Source organism: Schistocerca cancellata, chromosome 5, assembly GCF_023864275.1.
Source record: "Schistocerca cancellata isolate TAMUIC-IGC-003103 chromosome 5, iqSchCanc2.1, whole genome shotgun sequence".
Taxonomy (NCBI): domain Eukaryota; kingdom Metazoa; phylum Arthropoda; class Insecta; order Orthoptera; family Acrididae; genus Schistocerca; species Schistocerca cancellata.
This window is the reverse complement of record NC_064630.1, coordinates 198651304-198670819: the sequence shown is the minus strand read 5'-3', so window position 1 is coordinate 198670819 and position 19516 is coordinate 198651304.

The window sequence follows — 19516 nt, the reverse complement described above, 5'->3', positions numbered from 1 at the left end:
TTTGCTCTTCAACAAGATCTTTCTTTCGCTATCCATATGCCTCCTAGTAGATACAGTCTATAGTAGCTAGAATCTTTTTACTTAGCTGGCTGCAGTTGGGCTCTGAGCACTATGGGACTTAACATCTATGGTCATCAGTCCCCTATAACTTAGAACTACTTAAACCTAACTAACCTAAGGACATCACACAACACCCAGTCATCTCAAGGCAGAGAAAATCCCTGACCCCGCCGAGAATCGAACCCGGGAACCCGGGCGCGGGAAGCAGCTGTAGTTGCTACTTGTTGTAATTGCTGTAGTTCGTGTTAGGAAGATTTTCTGTGACGTATGAAAAAGAATGGGGTTTTAATGGTTGGGATTCGTGATTGAAATGAGTTTAGGCAATTAACAGAGTTGGCGATAGATTCATATTTCTTTAATTTCATATTTTTTGGATTTGTGTTATTGTTAGGATTTCTTGCAATTCAGGGCCATTCTTTTGTTGTCAATGTATAGCAGTCAGATTGCGTTGGGCTTGTATATTGTGGGTAATAAAAGAATAGGTTAAGTGTGAGTTGTCTTTGTCAGGGAAGATTCTGTAGGTCGTGTTTAACAAAAATAATTAAAGAGATAGTTTCAATATGAATGACGTAGAAAAGAAGTGGAGGGAAGCCAAAGTGATTTTGACGCTTAACTATGCCGTGTTATACGAAATGAGACTGTTTGGTTTAATAAACGAAACTGATTTTATAAATGGTTCTTTTACTTTGATGTATTTTAGGCACAGGAAATTTCATCACACATCGAAATTTTTCCAGCTTTATCTCAGTGTTTGGGAACAAGAACCGTTGACCTCATCGCTGGAGGTCGTTCATAAATGTTCTGAACCTTTCAAAAATTCTGATTTATTTTGCTTGTTTGCTTTGCCAATTTACATTTAGTGCTGCTGCTGCCCAACACTACAATGGCAAACAACAATGCAAACTAGCCACAGACTGCACACAGCACAGCCAGTGATTTTCGTACTTCTCGTATAAACCAGCAGTTTATTGATTTCTGTAAACACCGCTGCAGTTATCAAAAAATGTTCAAATGTGTGTGAAATCTTATGGGACTTAACTGCTAAGGTCATCAGTCCCTAAGCTTACGCACTACTTAACCTAAATTATCGTAAGGACAAACACACACACCCATGCCCGAGGGAGGACTTCTCCGCCGGGATCAGCCGCAGAGTCCATGACTGCAACACAGACGGCTCGGCTAATCCCGCGCGGCTGCAGTTATCCATGGAGGGAAGATTGTGATTGTTATCAAACCGAAACTTCATTTGAACACCACCTCGTATTAGTAGATAGGGTCCTATAGCTGGTGGTCCTCACTTGCCTTCCTCCAACCTTCGACTCTGACGTCATTTAAGGGGGAGGTACACTTTAATGGGCATCATGATGTAACTTGGCATTTTACGTACGTAGAAATCTTTGCTAGAAATGAAATAAGCAGTAAGGACGGACTGAAGATTAAAGTCCAGACATTTAGGTTTTTAGTCTGAGCCACACAACCCACCAAGACGCACTTCGTTCCTTATGACAGCGTCATAAAGGATGAAATGAAGAACTATATACAGGGAGTGTGAGTTAAATAAGGGAATGTGTCTGATGTGCGACAGAAGAAATCAAGGAGGAAGGAAGGTTAGGCTTCAAAGTGCCGTTGATGCGGAGGTCAGCAGGGACTGGGCGGTAGTTTGGATTCGATGTCGTATGGGAGAGAATTGAAGTGTCATGTGGCATTTGCAGTAAATGGTTCAGAGATACAATGAGAACATCATAATGGGCAGACGAGGATTTGACACCAGTTTTTCGAGAACACAAGGCCAGTGTCGCAAACAAAGTGACAAAAGCGTGTTAAAAACAACTATAAGACATGGTTCATAGGGGTGTCATCAACTCAGCCTTGAGTAATGAAATATAAGCTTGCGAAACAGGAGCAAAAGTGTGACGACGGGACGGACGTACAAAAAAGTAGTGACATGTAGTTACGTGTAAGAAACAATGCAAATTACAGCAGCAAATAAGAAAAGAAGCAATAAAACGTCGTTCAGGTGGCTGAGTGGTGAGAATATCACAGAGGAAGGATGGACTAGGAATTAGCAGAAACGAGAACGCTAGAAACGATATCAGAAAAGAAAGACTGGCGAAAATCGACTGGTTGGAAATCATCGAAAAGATATACAATATGGACAAGCTGGATAGAATACATAAGGGACAAATAGCGCAAATATCTCTTCACCAGATGACTGGGGTTAATGACGCAACAGAAGACGAAGAAAGGAAATGAAGATGAATCGTAAGTCACATGCAACGATACAATAAAAAGTATCGATATAGCCTAAACATATTTCCGTCAACGTTTGGCACACCTTTGTATTTGATTATTAAAAAAACAATATAGGTTATTTACTGTCTCGCCTTCACTTTGAAACAAAAAGTTGCTTTGTATACATCACAACTCAAACATCCCGCAAAAGTGTGAAAGACTAAGGTCAACAACGCGTCGACGACGAGTTAGTTAGAGGCGGAGCACTGGTGCGGACTACAGAGTGTAAGAAAGGAAATCACACTTGTAGATTCTGAAGAAACCATCCAGACATTCGCCTCTTGCAGTTTAGGGTGGTTTGACAGGGAAAGAACTGCTCCACTTTGCATCAGACCCAGTGTCTTAATCACTGAGACGTCACCACTTAGTTGCCACTGACTGCTTCCATTTTAATGAACATATCGGCTCTGAAATACTGCAGTAGACGAGTCCTGCGACTGCAAACAAGCACTGCAGTGAGCTTGTATCTGTGAAATTTAAAGTTCTCTCTCCGCCTAAATACTTTAAAAATGAATATCCATGTACTTCTCGGTCGAAACTAACTGAATTAAGATGGGACTGCACATCGCATGACACAACATAAACATCGGTATGAACATCATGTACACACAGATAAAGAAGTAACATCCAAAAAGCTCCGTGAACCATGGATCTTGCCGTTGGTGGGGTGACTTGGATGGCTCAGCGGTAGATGTAGCGGTACCGCAGGTGCAACCACAATGGAGAGATAACTTTAGAGAGGAGACACAACATGTGGCACCTGAAGAGGGGCAGAAACCTTTTCAGTAGTTGCAGGGACAACAATGAGAATGATTGACTGACCTACTCTTGTAACATCAACCAAGAGGGCCTTGTAAAGCTTGTACTACAAACGGTGGAAATCAAGGGGAAACTACAACCGTAATTTTTCCCAAGGACAAGCAGCTCTACTGTAAAGTAAAATCATAATGGCATCCTCTTGGGTAAAATATTCAGCAGATAAAACAGCCCCACCCCCACCCCCATTCGGATCTCCGAGCGGGAACTACTGGGAAGGATGTTGTCATCATGAGAAATGAAACTGGCATTATGCGGATTAGAGCGTGGAATGTTAAATTCCTTAATCACGTGGGTGGGTTAGAAAACCTAAAAAGGGAAATGAATTGCTTGAAGTTAGATATTGTGGAAATTAGTGAAGTTTTGTGGCAGGAGGAACAGGACTTCTGGTCAGATGAATACAGGGTTACAAATACAGAATCAAATAGGGGTAATGCAGAAGTAGGTTTAATAATGAATAAGAAAATGGGACTGCGGGTAAGCTACTATGAACAGAATAGTGAACGTACTATTGTAGCCAAGATAGGCACAAAGCCAACACTCAGCATGTCAGCTAGCTCCGCAAATGATGAAGAGACTGAAGAAATTTATGATGACATAGAAGAAATTATTCAGATAGTTAAGGGAGGCGAAAATTTAATTCTGATGGGGGACTAGAATACGATAGTGGGAAATCTTGGGGGTGAATATGGACTGAGAGGAAGGAATGAGCAGCACGTTGTGGCCGAGAGGTTCTAGGCGCTTCAGTCCGGAAACGCGCTGCTGTTACGGTCGCAGGTTCGAATCCTGCCTCGGGCATGGATGTGCATGATGTCCTTAGGTTAGTTAGGTTTCCGTAGTTCTAAGTCTAGGGGACTGATGACCTCAGATGTTAAGTCCCACAGTGCTCAGAGCCATTTGAACCATTTGAAAGGAATGACAGGGAAGCCGCATGGTAGCATTTTGGACAGAGCATAATTTAATCTCCCTTAAAATTTGGTTTAAGAATTTGGTTGTATACATGGGAGAGACCTGGAGACACTGGAAGGTTTCGGACCGATTATATAATGATAAGACAAAGATTTCGGAAGAAGATTGTAAATACTAAAACAATCCCAGGCGCTGATGTGGACTCTGACCACAATTTTATTGTTTATGACCTGTAGATTAAAACTAAAGCAATTGAAAAAAAGATAGGAAATTAAGGACACGAGACCTGGATAAGTTTAAAGAACTGGAGAGTTGTGAGAGTTTCAGAGGGAGCATTTGGCAACTACTGACTAAAACAGGCGAAAGGAATACAATAGAAGACGAAGGGGTAGCTTTGAGAGATGACATAGTAAAGACAGCAGAGGATCAAATAGCTAAAAAGACACCGCAGGACCTGTTGAATTTAATTGATGAAAGAAAATATACAAAAATACAATAAATGAAGCAGGCGAAAGGGACTACAAACGTCTAAAAACCGAGAGTGACAGGAAGTGGAAAACGGCTAAGCAGGAATGGCTAGAGGACAAATGTAAGGATTTAGAAGCATATTGTACTATGGGAAAGATAGATACCGTCTACAGGCAAATGAAAGGGGCCCTTAGAGAAAAGAGGAGATGCTGTGTGAATATCAAGAGCTCAGATGGAAAACCATTCCTAAGCAAAGAAAAGAAAGCTAAGGGGTGGAAGGAGTATATACAGAGTTTATACAAAGGAAATGAACTTGAAGACAAAATCATAGAAATGGAAGAGGAGGTAGATGAAGATGGGATGGGAACTATGATACTGCTAGAAGTATTTGACAGAGCACTGAAAGATCTAAGCTGAAACAAGGAGTAGACGACACTCCGTCAGAGTCGTATCTAGACGTATCAGGGGTCCCATATCACTCCATCTGCACGCATCCCACACCATTACAGAGCCTTCACTATGACAGGTGACCTATACGTAAGCATCCCGTCTGATCATCTGCATCCATTCATGTCCATTGTGCATTCCGACGGACTTGGTCAATTCCAGCAAGACAGTGTGACACCCTACAAGTCCAGAATTGCTACAGAGTGGCTCCAGGAGCACTCTTCTGAGTTTAAACACTTCCGCTGGCCACCAAACTCCCCAGACATGAAAATTATTGAACGTACCTTGGATGCCTTGCAAAGTGCTGTTCAGAAGAAAGCTCCACTTCCTCGTACTCTTACGAATTTATGGACAGCTTGCAGGATTGATGATGTCAATTCCCTCCAGCACTACTTCAGACCCTTAGTCGAGTCCATACCACGTCGTGTTGCGGTACTTCTGCGTGCTCGCGGGAGTTCTACAAGATATCAGGCAGGTGTACCAGTTTCTTTGGCTCTTCAGTGTATTACTGATGACTAAAGTCTCTATTATGTGTATCTGCACTTATGGTAAACGCTACGAACTTATGCACCAACCCAGTACTCCTTTCCATCGCCCCTAAACTATGTAAGAGTGGTTCAAGAAGCATTCCACAGATGCGAGGTGAGCTTGTGTGGTCGGCCAGAAATCCTGAACGCAGTCCTTTTGAGTACTGGGTTGGTGCAATCTGAGTAGCGTCGAATTATGATACTTGTTTCAGGCGACCGATCCCACGAAGGGGGACACCCGATCAAAATACGCAATACTCACATTTCGTTTTGTTACACATGTAGTTCGTAATAATAATTACTGAGAATTTAAGTACTTAAACCCAATAGAAATATTAAAAGCTTACAACCAAATTAAAAACATAACGCTTTAAGATTATGAACAAATAACTTTCTTTCAAATTTCACTGCAAGACGCGTCATCTGAACACTGCTGAGCAATACTCAATTAAATAACGAAACAGTCCAGCGCACTACTTTCATCGCTTTTAAGCACCACGAAATCCGTCCTCTGGAAAATTTAGACAGGTCAAGGTCATCCCACCATCTTGAATCGTTGCCAGTTAATAATAATTTGAAATGTTGAGCAAAACTTCATAAAAATGTTGGACATCTGTATTTTTAGTTTAAACTTTCCAGAAGAAAATGATTGGTAGTCATTACGAAATAAACGAGAACTAATACTGCAGGAAATGCTCAAGAAAAATAATTGTTTTCTTCAGTCTCTGTGGGGGGACAAATGAAACACACAGAGCCACTAAAAAATTTGGACTTAAGAAAAATATGAACGTTCTCAGAGTTATACATGTATGTGATACATATTTTATTGCGAAAAAATAAAAGATTTCCGAGATGAAAAGGTCTGAAAATGTTTTTCCAGTGTACCGAAAACCGTCGTCGCTGATGAATTTCCGTTGGTCAAACCTCGTAAAAACTTCTAGGACAAATCTGTTAAGAAAGCTATGACATTGATTTTGGTAACATATAAGACATCAGTATAGGATCATGTCACCTGTAAATACTGTTTATTTACGACCGAAACCGTAAGCAGAAGCACGAGCGTACTTACAAGGCACTGCCAGTATTTTTCTTCCAACGGCTCGCCTTAATACGACCGAGAATATTTCCTGTCACATGAAGATTGTTTATTTGTAGATTGTGAAACTCCACTGCCAATAAAAACAATCCGTGTCGGAGTTAACAGTGAAACAGATCCAACTTTAAGAATCAGTGCTGTATTAAATTTTGCATAACGGATTAAATCAACACTTTAGAAATTTGTGGCCGAAGCAGGGAAACTTAAGTTGCGATATTCACAATTTTACGCTTTGATAACTGTGACTGAGTGGCGCAAAAGGGAAACTGAAGTTTTCAATGCGGCTGTGACACTATGACACTACTGCCAAACGTGGAAAAGCTAAACCGAAGATGACATTGAATTGCGAAGTTCCGTTCCTGTTAACGGGCGTTAATGCAAGTTACTCAACCATATTGGTTGATGTAGCGCGAGCAGACCACTGATGGTGTGGCTGGCACTGCTTTGTACCTGAACGATGGACTCCGTCAGTCTCCGTTGCAGGGGAGACTAGCCTCAAGCCTGCTGTACTTGTTGAGAGCAATGTCATCCGCCTGGTACCTCCTCAGAACGCAGAGTCTCTTCATGTCTCACGTCCAAAGCCCATCTCATTCTTTTTAGGAGTTGACACTAAGACTGTCTAAATTTTGCGACCAGAAGACTTCGTCTGCTAATCCATAAAAAGCTACACTACCGGCCATTAAAATTGCTACACCAAGAAGAAATTCAGATGATAAACGGGTATTCATTGGACAAATATATTATACTAGAACTGACATGTGATTACATATTCACGCAATTTGGGTGCATAGATCCTGAGAAATCAGTACCCAGAACAACCACCTCTGGCCGTAGTAACGGCCTTGATACGCCTGGGCATTGAGTCAAACAGAGCTTGGATGGCGTGTACAGGTACAGCTGCCCATGCAGCTTCAACACGATACCACAGTTCATCAAGAGTAATGACAGGCGTATTGTGACGAGCCTATTGCTCGGTCACCATTGACCAGACGTTTTCAATTGGTGAGAGATCTGAAGAATGTGCTGGCTAGGGCAGCAGTAGAACATTTTCTGTATCCAGAAAGGCCTGTATAAGACCTGCAACATGCAGTCGTGCATTATCCTGCTGAAATGTAGGGATGGCAGGGATCGAATGAAGGGTAGAGCCACGGGTCGTAACACTTCTGAAATGTAACGTCTACTGTTCAAAGTGCCGTCAATGCGAACAAGAGGTGACCGAGAAGTGTAACCAATGGCACCCCATACCATCACGCCGGGTGATACGCCAGTATGGCGATGACGAATACACGCTTCCAATGTGCGTTCACCGCGATGTCGCCAAACACGGAAGCGACCATCATGATGCTTTAGACAGAACCTAGATTCATCCGAAAAAATGCCTTTTGCCATTCGTGCACCCAGGTTCGTCGTTGAGTACACCATCGCAGGCGCTCCTGTCTGTGATGCATCGTCAAGGGTAACCGCAGCCATAGTCTCCGAGCTGATAGTCTATGCTGCTGCAAACGTCGTCGAACTGTTCGTGCAAATTGTTGTTGTCTTGCAAACGTCCCCATCTGTTGACTCAGGGATCGAGACTTGGCTGCACGATCCGTTACAGCCATGCGGATAAGATGCCTGCCCGCATCTCGTGGTCGTGCGGTAGCGTTCTCGCTTCCCACGCCCGGGTTCCCGGGTTCGATTCCCGGCGGGGTCAGGGATTTTCTCTGCCTCGTGATGGCTGGGTGTTGTGTGCTGTCCTTAGGTTAGTTAGGTTTAAGTAGTTCTAAGTTCTAGGGGACTGATGACCATAGATGTTAAGTCCCATAGTGCTCAGAGCCATTTGAACCATTTGATAAGATGCCTGTCATCTCGACTGCTAATGATACGAGGCCGTTGGGATCCAGTACGGCGTTCCGTGTTACCCTCCTGAACCTACCGATTCCATATTGTTCTAACAGTCATTGGATGTCGACCAACGCGAGCAGCAATGTCGCGATACGATAAACCGCAATCGCGATGGGCTACAATCCGACCTTTATCAAAGTCGGAAACGTGATGGTACGCATTTCTCCTCCTTACACGAGGCATCACAACGACCTCTCACCAGGCAACGCCGGTCAACTGCTGTTTGTGTATGAGAAATCGGTTGGAAACTTTCCTCATGTCAGCACGCTGTAGGTGTCGCCACCGGCGCCAACCTTGTGTGAATGCTCTGAAAAGCTAATCATTTGCATGTCACAACATCTTCTTCCTCTCGGTTAAATTTCGCGTTGTAGCACGTCATCTTCGTGGTGTAGCAATTTTAATGGCCAGTAGTGTACATTTTCTCTGCCAATGGCGTAATTTTGTTATTGTTAAAAATCTTCCACCATAAACCAGTGAAATGTCAAATCCAATACCCTGCTTTTAGCCCATCTATTCTCGAGAAAATCTACACAAAACTTCGTCATACTGACTTCTCACTACTGCCACTAAACATTGATCTTATTTACCTGCCTCTGTGGTTTCCTCTAGCTGTGGGGAAAAAAATTAAGAGAAAAAAATAGCGTTGTTCCCCGGTGACTGCCTGACCTGCGAACTGCAGTTGTTTTAGAGTTCGTTTTCCATGTATTTTAAGACGGCTAAAACATGTCTGTCCCTCAGTATGTTTCTTTGACACAGACCCCAGTGCCGCTCCTTGCTTCGCAGATTCGTTGCTGCAAAACTGAAGCTTTCTGAGTATCTCTTCCTAACAAGGCGTAGGCGTCATAAAACACCTTTCCGCTGCTGGACCTTGCCTTTTTAATGTAACTGCTGCCTTGGTTCATGTTGTTCCGGAGTCACTGGCTCTGCCACGCTGGCGCCACTGGACCTGCATCACATTGACATCGCGGACATCCCAGTCACCTTTGCCCGTGTCGGCCATTGGCCAATTCTCAGAACAGTTTGACCCTTGATATTCATATCGAGTCACCAGCCGAAACATGACGTCATCGTGACACATACTTCGGCGGTCTACATGGCCGCCATCTTCAGGTGAGCAAGCCTTCGCACTAACTCGCAGGAACTGAAATCAAACTGGAGAGGTGGCTCCTTTATGCTGCGCCTATAGGTCCACCGGGCTTGCACGAACGTAACTGCCCTCTAGCGCAAAGCATGACAGCGCAATGGTTGTGAAAACTCGCAAACTCGCGGAAACGATAAGTCGATATCAAACACTGTTGACACCTTTTGATGACTGAAACAAATATCGTTGTTTTTTGAACTCCAACAAAGCACGGTTCCAACTATTACTTAAAGATTATCCCTTATCTCTGTTTATAATATTGTCAGATAGTCGGCTTTCACTACACAGTCCCAAAAACGTGACTCAGGGGCAACCACATGTGTCCCATAATACAACATTTTATTTCTTTCAGTAAGGCAATCTTCTGCAGCCGCAGATTTTTCTGGATGAAATAAACGCGTGTGGCGATGGTGCTCCATGCATCGATCCTGGACCGTACGCAACGTTTGTCCAATATTGACTTTCCCACAATGGCAGGGAATTACGTAGACATCGGGTTTCCTCAAACCCAAATCATCCTTCACTGAGCCAAACAGGCCTCTAGACTTAGCTGGCGAGCGGAATACACTTTTAATATCAAATCTCTCTAAAATTATTCCTATTTTTGAAGATATGCTTCCCGTGAAAGGTAGGAACACCACCCATTTGATTGTATCATCTGTTGGCTCCCGTGAAGGTCCAGTCTGTAGAGCACGACAGATCAGATTGTGGGTATAACCATTCTTGTTGAACACAGCTATTAGATGGTCCAGTTCTTGTGTCAAACTTTCTGCATCTGAGATGCAGATAGTTTGACACAAATGTACGTAGAGCCTCTTTGCGTTGGTTCGATGGATGACAACATGACGCATGAAGGTATCAGTGCGTATGCGTGGGATTATGATAAACACAGTACCCTAATGTGCCATCGTCCCTCCTGTAGACCAAGCCACCTAAAAACGGAAGTTTTCTATCCTTTTCCACTTCCATGGTGAACTTAATGTCGGGATGCAGACCATTAAAATGATATAGGAAACGATGCATAGCATCCCTCCCACGTAGCTATACCTTAAATATATTGAAACAAGTTGGTTTTAAGAACACCATCTTCAGCAATGTGTCCTCTAAATCTACCATAAACTCTGGATTTCCTATCCTACGAACTGCAGCATTCCCCAGCCTTAAAGATCACTAGGTGAACTCTAGCACAGTAAAGAAAGGAAATGATATCGCCCCTTACAATCACTGTTATAGCTTTATCGAACATGAAAAAATATACTTCCATGATCTGCATAAGATTAATTACATTAACTCATATGTACATATCAAGACGAATGAAATGTAACCAGCTGAAATGGCTTGATACTTTTCATCAGCCGCACTCACACTGAAGTTTTGCATACGAGTTGTCCCACTGCAAAATGGTAGCGACGCATAAATCAGCAAAACTTTTGCTATCTACTCCTGTTCGTACTAACATGGTTAGCTAGATGAGCCACCGAGTCATCGTTTGAACTGAGGATATGAGAAAAGTGGGTATCTTTCCAAACCAATAAACGGAAAACAGAACAGAACTATCAACACACAAACATCCATAGGGAAACCGTCTGATTCAGCCACACTTAGAGCTGGTCGTCTTGCTGAAGGCTGTTATGTGCTGTTGCGATTCTTTAAATACATTATCATTTCTATTAGTAAAGATTATCAAAATTATTGTAAACAAAGTGAAAATATACCCAGCTGCCAAGGCATTCAATCTTTTAATTAGACAAGAGTGGAAATTTTATTACTCTGACGTCCTTCAAAGTGTGACTCCCTGATTAATCACTATTTTGAATTACAAAGCAAAAACGTGACATAATGTTCGTTCACACCAATTATGAACATCGATGACTACATATATCCCGAAAGACACTAACATATGTAAAATTGTTTGGAAATATGTATTTCCTTATCATGGAAATCAATATTTGATTAAATGTACCTCTAGTTCTAATGTTTATTAACTGGATATTATGAAAAGTGATATAGCATAATACTGTGATAGTAAAAGAACATCACATAACGGTATTTGTGACCTGAAATAGGCAAAAGTATATGAAAAATTGCATAACATTGTCATTTAGATCCTACATAGTGAGTATCATCATCAATGTAACAAGCAAGGATATTGCACCAAATCAGTCCTACCACTTAATCAGAAAGAAATATATTTCATTTGCTGAGATCGAAATACACGAATATATAGACAACTTTATCTGGAAAGATAAATATATTTAAAAAGTCTAATAATAGATATTCATTAAAACAACAAAAATTCCTAATTATTGCATACTATCTACATACATCGACCATTGTGCCACTTAATGTAGTCACTGTCTGGTCATAAACATATTTGGAGGCAACTGTAATATAAGTAAAAACTGTTATGGAAAATCCAGTGTCATGATTATAAAGAGGACATTCTGGAGGTGCACATACCTTGCTGGAGGAGATGCACCAGTGTAACATCATATATCACTTGATAAAACTATACTTGTGGCAAACATGATACATGGAACGTTTTATTGTGAGTAAACTGTACATCTATTTCTTATAAAGATATATTTTTTGCTCACTGTACAGCCAATCGCTGAATAGTTTAAGCAGTGCAGACGTATTTGTGTAAATATGCAGAACTTGGTTGGTAGGTATGGATCATAGGTGTGTTCCACATATATGACACAGAACCAGTCAGAAAGCACGAATCAAAAAGCATTAATCAAAAAGCATGAACTCTATTTGTATCTTACAGCTATACTGCTGATGTATGTACAGGTACTGCATATATTTGCATATATTATGGTCAAATGTAAGAGAATGTTGCATCAAAGACTGAGGCAAACTGTGTTGGTGTTGTCATCAGTTTAGTCGTCCCTATTTCTTGTTTTTAGATGTAGAATTTGTGAAATGTTTTTCATGTTCTGGTAAATTTTCTTACTAGTTTTGATCACATTTACAGTTCTCCTAAACAGTATGCCTGTCATGACTGACTGGAACTAACATGTCTTCTCTTTCAATGTAAGATGCTGTATTGAAATTGTTTTAAATTTTAATTGTAGATTAATGTTATCTTTGTACATATTATACAAACACTAAAAATATGCATGTATTAAGTTCTTAAGTAATGGCGTAAAAGACTGCTCCCATCTGGTGGTAACCTGTAATAACACAAAATTCAGCAACCCTGTGAATGAAATTTATTTTATTAGAATTTTTGTGTTTGTCACAAGTATGGTTTCATGTTATGATGTGATGTATGACATTACACTGGTACATCTCCTTCAGTGAGGTATGTGCACCTCTAATGTGTTCTGTTTATTATTGTGACACTGGATTTTCCACAGTAGTTTTTACTTATAATACAGAAGCTCCAGGACAGTACACCACACAGAGTTGCACAATCGCTTATGTATGTAGATGGTATGTAATATACATATTTTGAAAAATATCGATTATTAGACTGTTTAAATATAAAAAAAGTGTTTGTATCACTTTTTCAGATCTGAGGGTGACAAACTGTCAAAACTGGTTGCCTGTATATGTATGTGTTGTGATCTGGGCAAATAAAGTTTCTCTTGTAAGAATCTTATATTTTTATAAATCTGTTGGCTTGTCTAAAGAATCTAATCATAAACATTAAACAATCATGCCTAAAAAAAGTAACAAAAATTAATTGTGTTATGTAAACTAATAGTGATCATTTGTAGATGAATTATGGACATTAAACATAAAAAAGAACAAAATAAGCAAAAATATTATAAAAATTATTTATTTAACTTGAATGTGCTAGTAGTGTTCAGTTATAATTAAAGTGTGAATGGTTAGCCTATCTGTTACTTATGGCTCATGAGCCTTATCGTAAAGACATGTGTGAGATTGTTAAGATAGATTAAATGTTTTGCCATTGTTCAGTGTAAAATGTACATGAATAAGACACACAAAGAATAAAGATGCAAATGCATGAAACACAAGTTCAAAATACAATATATGTGTAGATCACAAAGAAATCATAAAATTTAATAAATGTTCTGTTTCCCTAACATGAGAATGAAATTTTAACATCACAGAAGAACTGCATTGTGTTCACACTGTCACATGATTAAGGTGCATGGAACTGTCATACGAGTTTGTTGAAGGATCACGCTTTTCAGTTGGGTCAACAGAGCGTGCACTTGTAGTTCATCATCAGTATGTGGGGCTTCTGTTAGGTTCATCACTGGGTGCAGTCAACCTCCTTCCTTCAGGGCAGGGATTATCAGGTGCAGGCTGTCATCGCGTATAGCGACCTTGTGGCAGCGAGTGTCGACATAATGGGAGGACACCATCTTTGTCTCTATACCTCTGTGTTGACTTATTTTTCTTATGATTTCGACTGGGGTAAACGTCTGTCTCCAGCTCCCACTAGTGCTGACGTTCCTCTGTGCTGTATGGCCTATTAGAATTGAGGTGTTCTTCAGAAGAGCAAGAAATATGGTGTTGCATAAATGGTCTCTTAACACGGTGCCACGTGGTGTTACAGACTGGTCATGGCGTTGTCCTTTAAAGGGGAAAAAGATACGAATATTCATTTGCTTAACATTGCCCTTCTCACCAAGTGATCTGCAAATCTTGGCCTAGTGTGGCTAAAGAGGAATTCTACAAACTTCTGAATTTCAAGAGGAGACTTTTTGAGATAACTGCCCAGATTGCATTCAGGAAGACAGGTCTATTGGTTGGCGCCTGAAGATCTGACTTTATAGTCACAAAACTAGTTGTGAACCAGTAGGAGTTCAATAAATCTTCCCACAGCAGCTGCTGCAGTTATTTATTTATTAAAATGGATTTCTACATCTGCCGCTGCCCTACTTACCAAGTGGTCTGTTTTGTAACACCTCCTCAGAGTTCTTGGATCTGTCTGTCTCTGGTGCAATTATAGTATTTGTTTCTCATGAATCAAGCACAAGGTGAATGGATCCGTCTTTCTTATTAACCACCCACGAAGAGCTGTTGTAAATTAATGTCTGGTTGGATCACTCCGTCCTCTAGCACTTTCCGCATCTCCAGGAAAACATTACATCTTTAGTTGACTAAAACGAAGTATGGTGGCACAAAAAATTTCTTGTATTCTTTTACTCTAAATTTGTGCAGACGGTTTTTAATCGTTCCTGATTTGATTAAAATATTTCTACAATTTCTAGTAATATCTCTAATTCCTCCTCCTCTTGCACATTAATATTTTAAATTTTCTGTACATGTCCATTAATTACCTGGTTAGCCCGCCACCTGATCACCACCTCTTCCCCAATCATATCTCCTGTTGTCTACCTCTTCCACTCATTCTCCTTGTTTGAAGCACTGTATCTAGCACCTGTCTGGAATTTGTGCTCGCATGGACTGCACCTCGAAATGGATATGCAGTTTTGACCCTTTTTGTAAAAACATTTCGCCACATCCAAGATCCAATATCGCCTACTGTCATTCACGAAATCCATTCCCATAATCAAATGATTATCTTAGAAGATAGATTAAGGAAAGGTAAACCTACGTTTCTAGCATTTATAGGCTTAGAGAAAGGTATTGACAATGTTGACTGGAATACTCTCTTTCAAATTCTAAAGGTGGCAAGGGTAAAATACAGGAAGCGAAAGGCTATTTACTATTTGTAAAGAAATCAAATAGCAGTTATATGAGTCGAGGGGCATGAAGGGGAAACAGTGGTAGTTCTGTCAGGGACAGCAGGGGACCTGGAAGAGCAGATGAACGGAATGGACAGTGTCTGTCTCGAAAGGAAGGTATACGATGAACATCAAGAAAAGCAAAACGAGGATAATGGAATGTAGTCGAACTAAATCAGATGATGCTGAGGGAATTAAATTAGGAAATGACTCATTTAAAGTAGCAGATAAGTTTTGCTGTTTTGGGGGCAAAATAACTAATGATGGTTGAAGTAGAGAGGGTATAAAATGTAGACTGGCAATGGCAAGGAAAGCGTGACTGAAGAACAGAAATTGGTTAACATCGAGTGTAGATTTAAGTGTCAGGAAGTCTTTTCTGAAAGTATTTGTCTGGAGTGTAGCCATGTATTGAACTGAAACATGGGCGATAAATAGTTTAGGCAGGAAGAGAATAGAAGCTTTCAAAATGTGGCGCTACAGAAGAACGCTGAAGATTAGATGGGTAGACCAGTTAACTAATGAGGAGGTACTGAATGGAATTGGGGAGAAGAGGAATTTGTGACACAACCTGGCTAAAAGAAGGGATCGGTTGGTAGGACACATTCTGAGGCATCAAGGGATCACCAATTTAGTACTGGAGCGAAGCGTGGAGGGTAAAAATTGTAGAGGGAGACTAAGAGATGAATACACTAACAGATTCGGAAGGATTTATGTTGCACTAGTTACTCAGAGATGAAGAGGCTTGCACAGAATAGGGTAGCACGGAGAGCTGCATCAAACTAGTCCACAACAACAACAATCAAATGACGATCAGCTTAGAAATCACTAGAAAGTTTTTCCCTCAAAGTCTCTCCCTGACACACTAATTCTGATGTTATCTGCTGATTCACCACTGCATATTATCCCCCTATAACCTGCTTGATTCTCGGTTTCTTCATATACAGTAGCGGCCAACAGTAATTTTATGCAAATCTTTGAAATGCAGTTTCTGAGACCTCCGAGATTTGATTGCCACTGTCTAATATTCCCTTTAACTGTAAACTCAGTATCATTGCTTCGATTATCAGAAGCAAATCCTGTGTCATGATGTCCTCCTTTCCTTCTAACAACATTTGTACTACATCTTCATATTCGATCATATTTACTTGGCTCTTTCTGGTTTTATCCACAGGTGTTATACCAGCCTCTCCCGTCTCTATATTCTGTCATTACTGCAATGAACTTCAACTTACAGTTCGGTGGTCATCCCTCTGATTGTGAACTCTGAATTCGATGATATCTGCCTGTGGCTTCTTCCTATCTGATGTGTACCAGTCTTGCTCAAAACACTGACTATTGTTATTATTCTGATAATTGTTCCATTCACGTCTATGTTGTGGATATTGATGGAAGGATCCACCTCCTCCTCATGAACCGTTTCTCTTGTTCCACCTATCGCTATAATGTTGCAGAGGTCTATTAAGGTTATCTACATGATTTCTTCTTCTCTCTCTTGCACTGTGTTTATGGAAGTCAAATTCTGATTCATGATGCACACTCTTAAATGCTTCAGCATCTTTGTTTCGTCTCCCCAATAACTGACTGGCAACTTCATGTAGCACAAGGCTTAACAAATTGCTGATTTGGAGCATGGGCATTCACAAGTGCTCCCGCTCTTGCTTGTGAGCAAAGTAATTGCAGCATGGTGGGGAGTGAGGGAAATGTGCGCATACCATATGATTGTGACAACGCAGGAGAAACACCAACTGTCAAATAGGGGAGGGTCAGTTATGACATCGGTGCCAACTAGACAGCAATGGCTAATCAGCATTCTGTAACACCGACAATGTTTCACAATTCTGTCTGCAGTGCAGGGAATCTTATCAATTTACATAAAAAATGGGGCTGCAAAGTTGTTTATGTATAATAACATGATGAATGCTTTCAGGAAGTTCAGTTTACAAAGGCACTACATGTTTAAATATGTCAAAGAATATGGAAAATGCTAACGTGAAGTGTACAAGAGATTTCAAAACTTTAAAGGAAGCTCTCTGGAGAGGAAGAAAAGGAAAAATCGAGTGACTGTGCCATACGGATGTCCTACAAAACTGAAGTACTTTTACCACAGCCCTTGTGCCCTTACACATATGGTGATTTAATAAGATAATATTTGGTAGACGTTTATGTCCATTTCAAGTAGCTAAATTTCGTATGGTCTCATTATCAAACAAGACAGTCATGTATCCCACAAAGATTGACAGACGGCGTTCAGAGCCAGCTTGCAAAATCTTTGTAAAGAATTTGTTGCATATTATTCAGTGGTCTATGAAAATGTAGATACCGCAGGCATACAGGTGGATATGATATTCTTAGTAGAAAGTGTAGGAAATGTTGGTCTGCCATCGAATTTATTAGTTTATGTGTCTGCAGATGGAGCGCCAGTGGTTGGGCAAAAAGTCTGGATGCATAGCATCCTGTGTTATGTGTTCCTGCTTTCCTCACAAGCACTGACCAGCGTGGAATGCTTCTCTAAATTCCAAATATGAGATGCAAGTTGCTGCTATGCATCACATTTACTCCACTTCTCTCCCTTCTACGTCTCTGCAGACGATTTCAAGTTCGTATGTCAGTGGTTGTGATGGTGAGAGTGACAGAGCGAATTGAGTAGTCCAATCTTTTGTGTGCAGTGTATCAGCATTGTCCTTGTAATTTTGGAATTTATGGACCAAGATAAATATGGTTCAAATGGCTCTGAGCACTATGGGACTTAACATCTGTGGTCATCAGTCCCCTAGAACTTAGAACTACTTAAACCTAACCAACCTGAGAACGTCACACACATCCATTCCCGAGGCAGGAGTCGAACCTGCGACCGTAGCGGTCACACGGTTCCAAACTGAAGCGCCTAGAACCGCACGGCCACAACGGCCGGGTTGGACAAAGATAAAATCACTGAAGTCGAACGGTTCTTTTTCTCTCATGCAGATTCTAATTGCTGTTTGTGAGGTTCTCGTTTTCTCTTCATTTCGTGAATCGACATGTTAATCATTACTGCTACTCTGCCTTAGTTGCTCCCTGTGTATGACTTCTTCTCAGTGGTACACCTGTTTCTTCTGAAATGTAAATAGCGACTAAACCTCTGCAGGCACCAGGATTGTGATGTCTGTTCTTGGAAGTACTTTTCGTATTTCTTATTCTACTAGCTCATGGTTGCTAATCTGTAGCTGATCAATGATTCTGCATAAACGATATTCTATACGTACCTCAATATTATCGATACACTTCTCCATCTTTCTGATGCGTTTTTGTTTGATCTTGCTGTTTTTTCATGTGGCTTGCTGAGAACCTATAGCAAGACTGACATCTAACTTAACTGTTCTCCAATCTTATCACCGTTATCGTTAATTTTGACAGTTCCTCTCTGGTTTCCTTTGTTGCTTTTCTATTTCTTCCCTCATCTGTCTTATTTTCTATCTAGCTTCCTTCATATCGCCATCAGTTTTTTTCTGTCTGCTACTTCCTTGTTTCCTGTGCTTCCTTATCCGTTATCTTCAAACATTCTAAATCCAAAATTTTCTGTCTCCTGTTTCAGTTCGTCTACCTGTCCTTAAATTATGTGAATTCAACTAAGTGTCTCTCTGAGGTGCAGTGGCAGGCCTATCATTCTCCACTTCCCTATAATTTCTGGTTTTCATGAACAGTTTGACATGTCGTGAAGAGAACATGTTTTTTTCTTTGCTTCCTCCTCTTACCCCATCTAACTCCATGTAATCTACTTCCTCCTCTTGCTTCATCTAATTCCACATTATTTGCTGTTGCTGTTTCATTACCACTTACAACTGGACTTGACTGCTCCATGGGAAAGTTTAACTGATTCTCTCCCATTTCACCTACATCCATATCTTAGCTTTGCTCCATGGTCCCTATCTGCTTATTCTTAGCTTGTTCCTATTCTAACCATGGCTTACTTCTTGTCCTCGTTCAGGTAATGAGTAAATTACCCTGACTTTAACAAAATCAATTACAAATAATGCCTCAAACTCAATAAAACAGCTTATAAAATCACATACATAAAAAAGAGAAAACTCATTCAATTTTTTTTAAATATTGCTAATAACAATGCTGATAACCACAAGATGTGGAACAGAATACACAAATCATAAAGACAAGTCATTGTTCTAAAAATACTGTGGTTCTAAATGTTCACAAATTTAAAAATGAA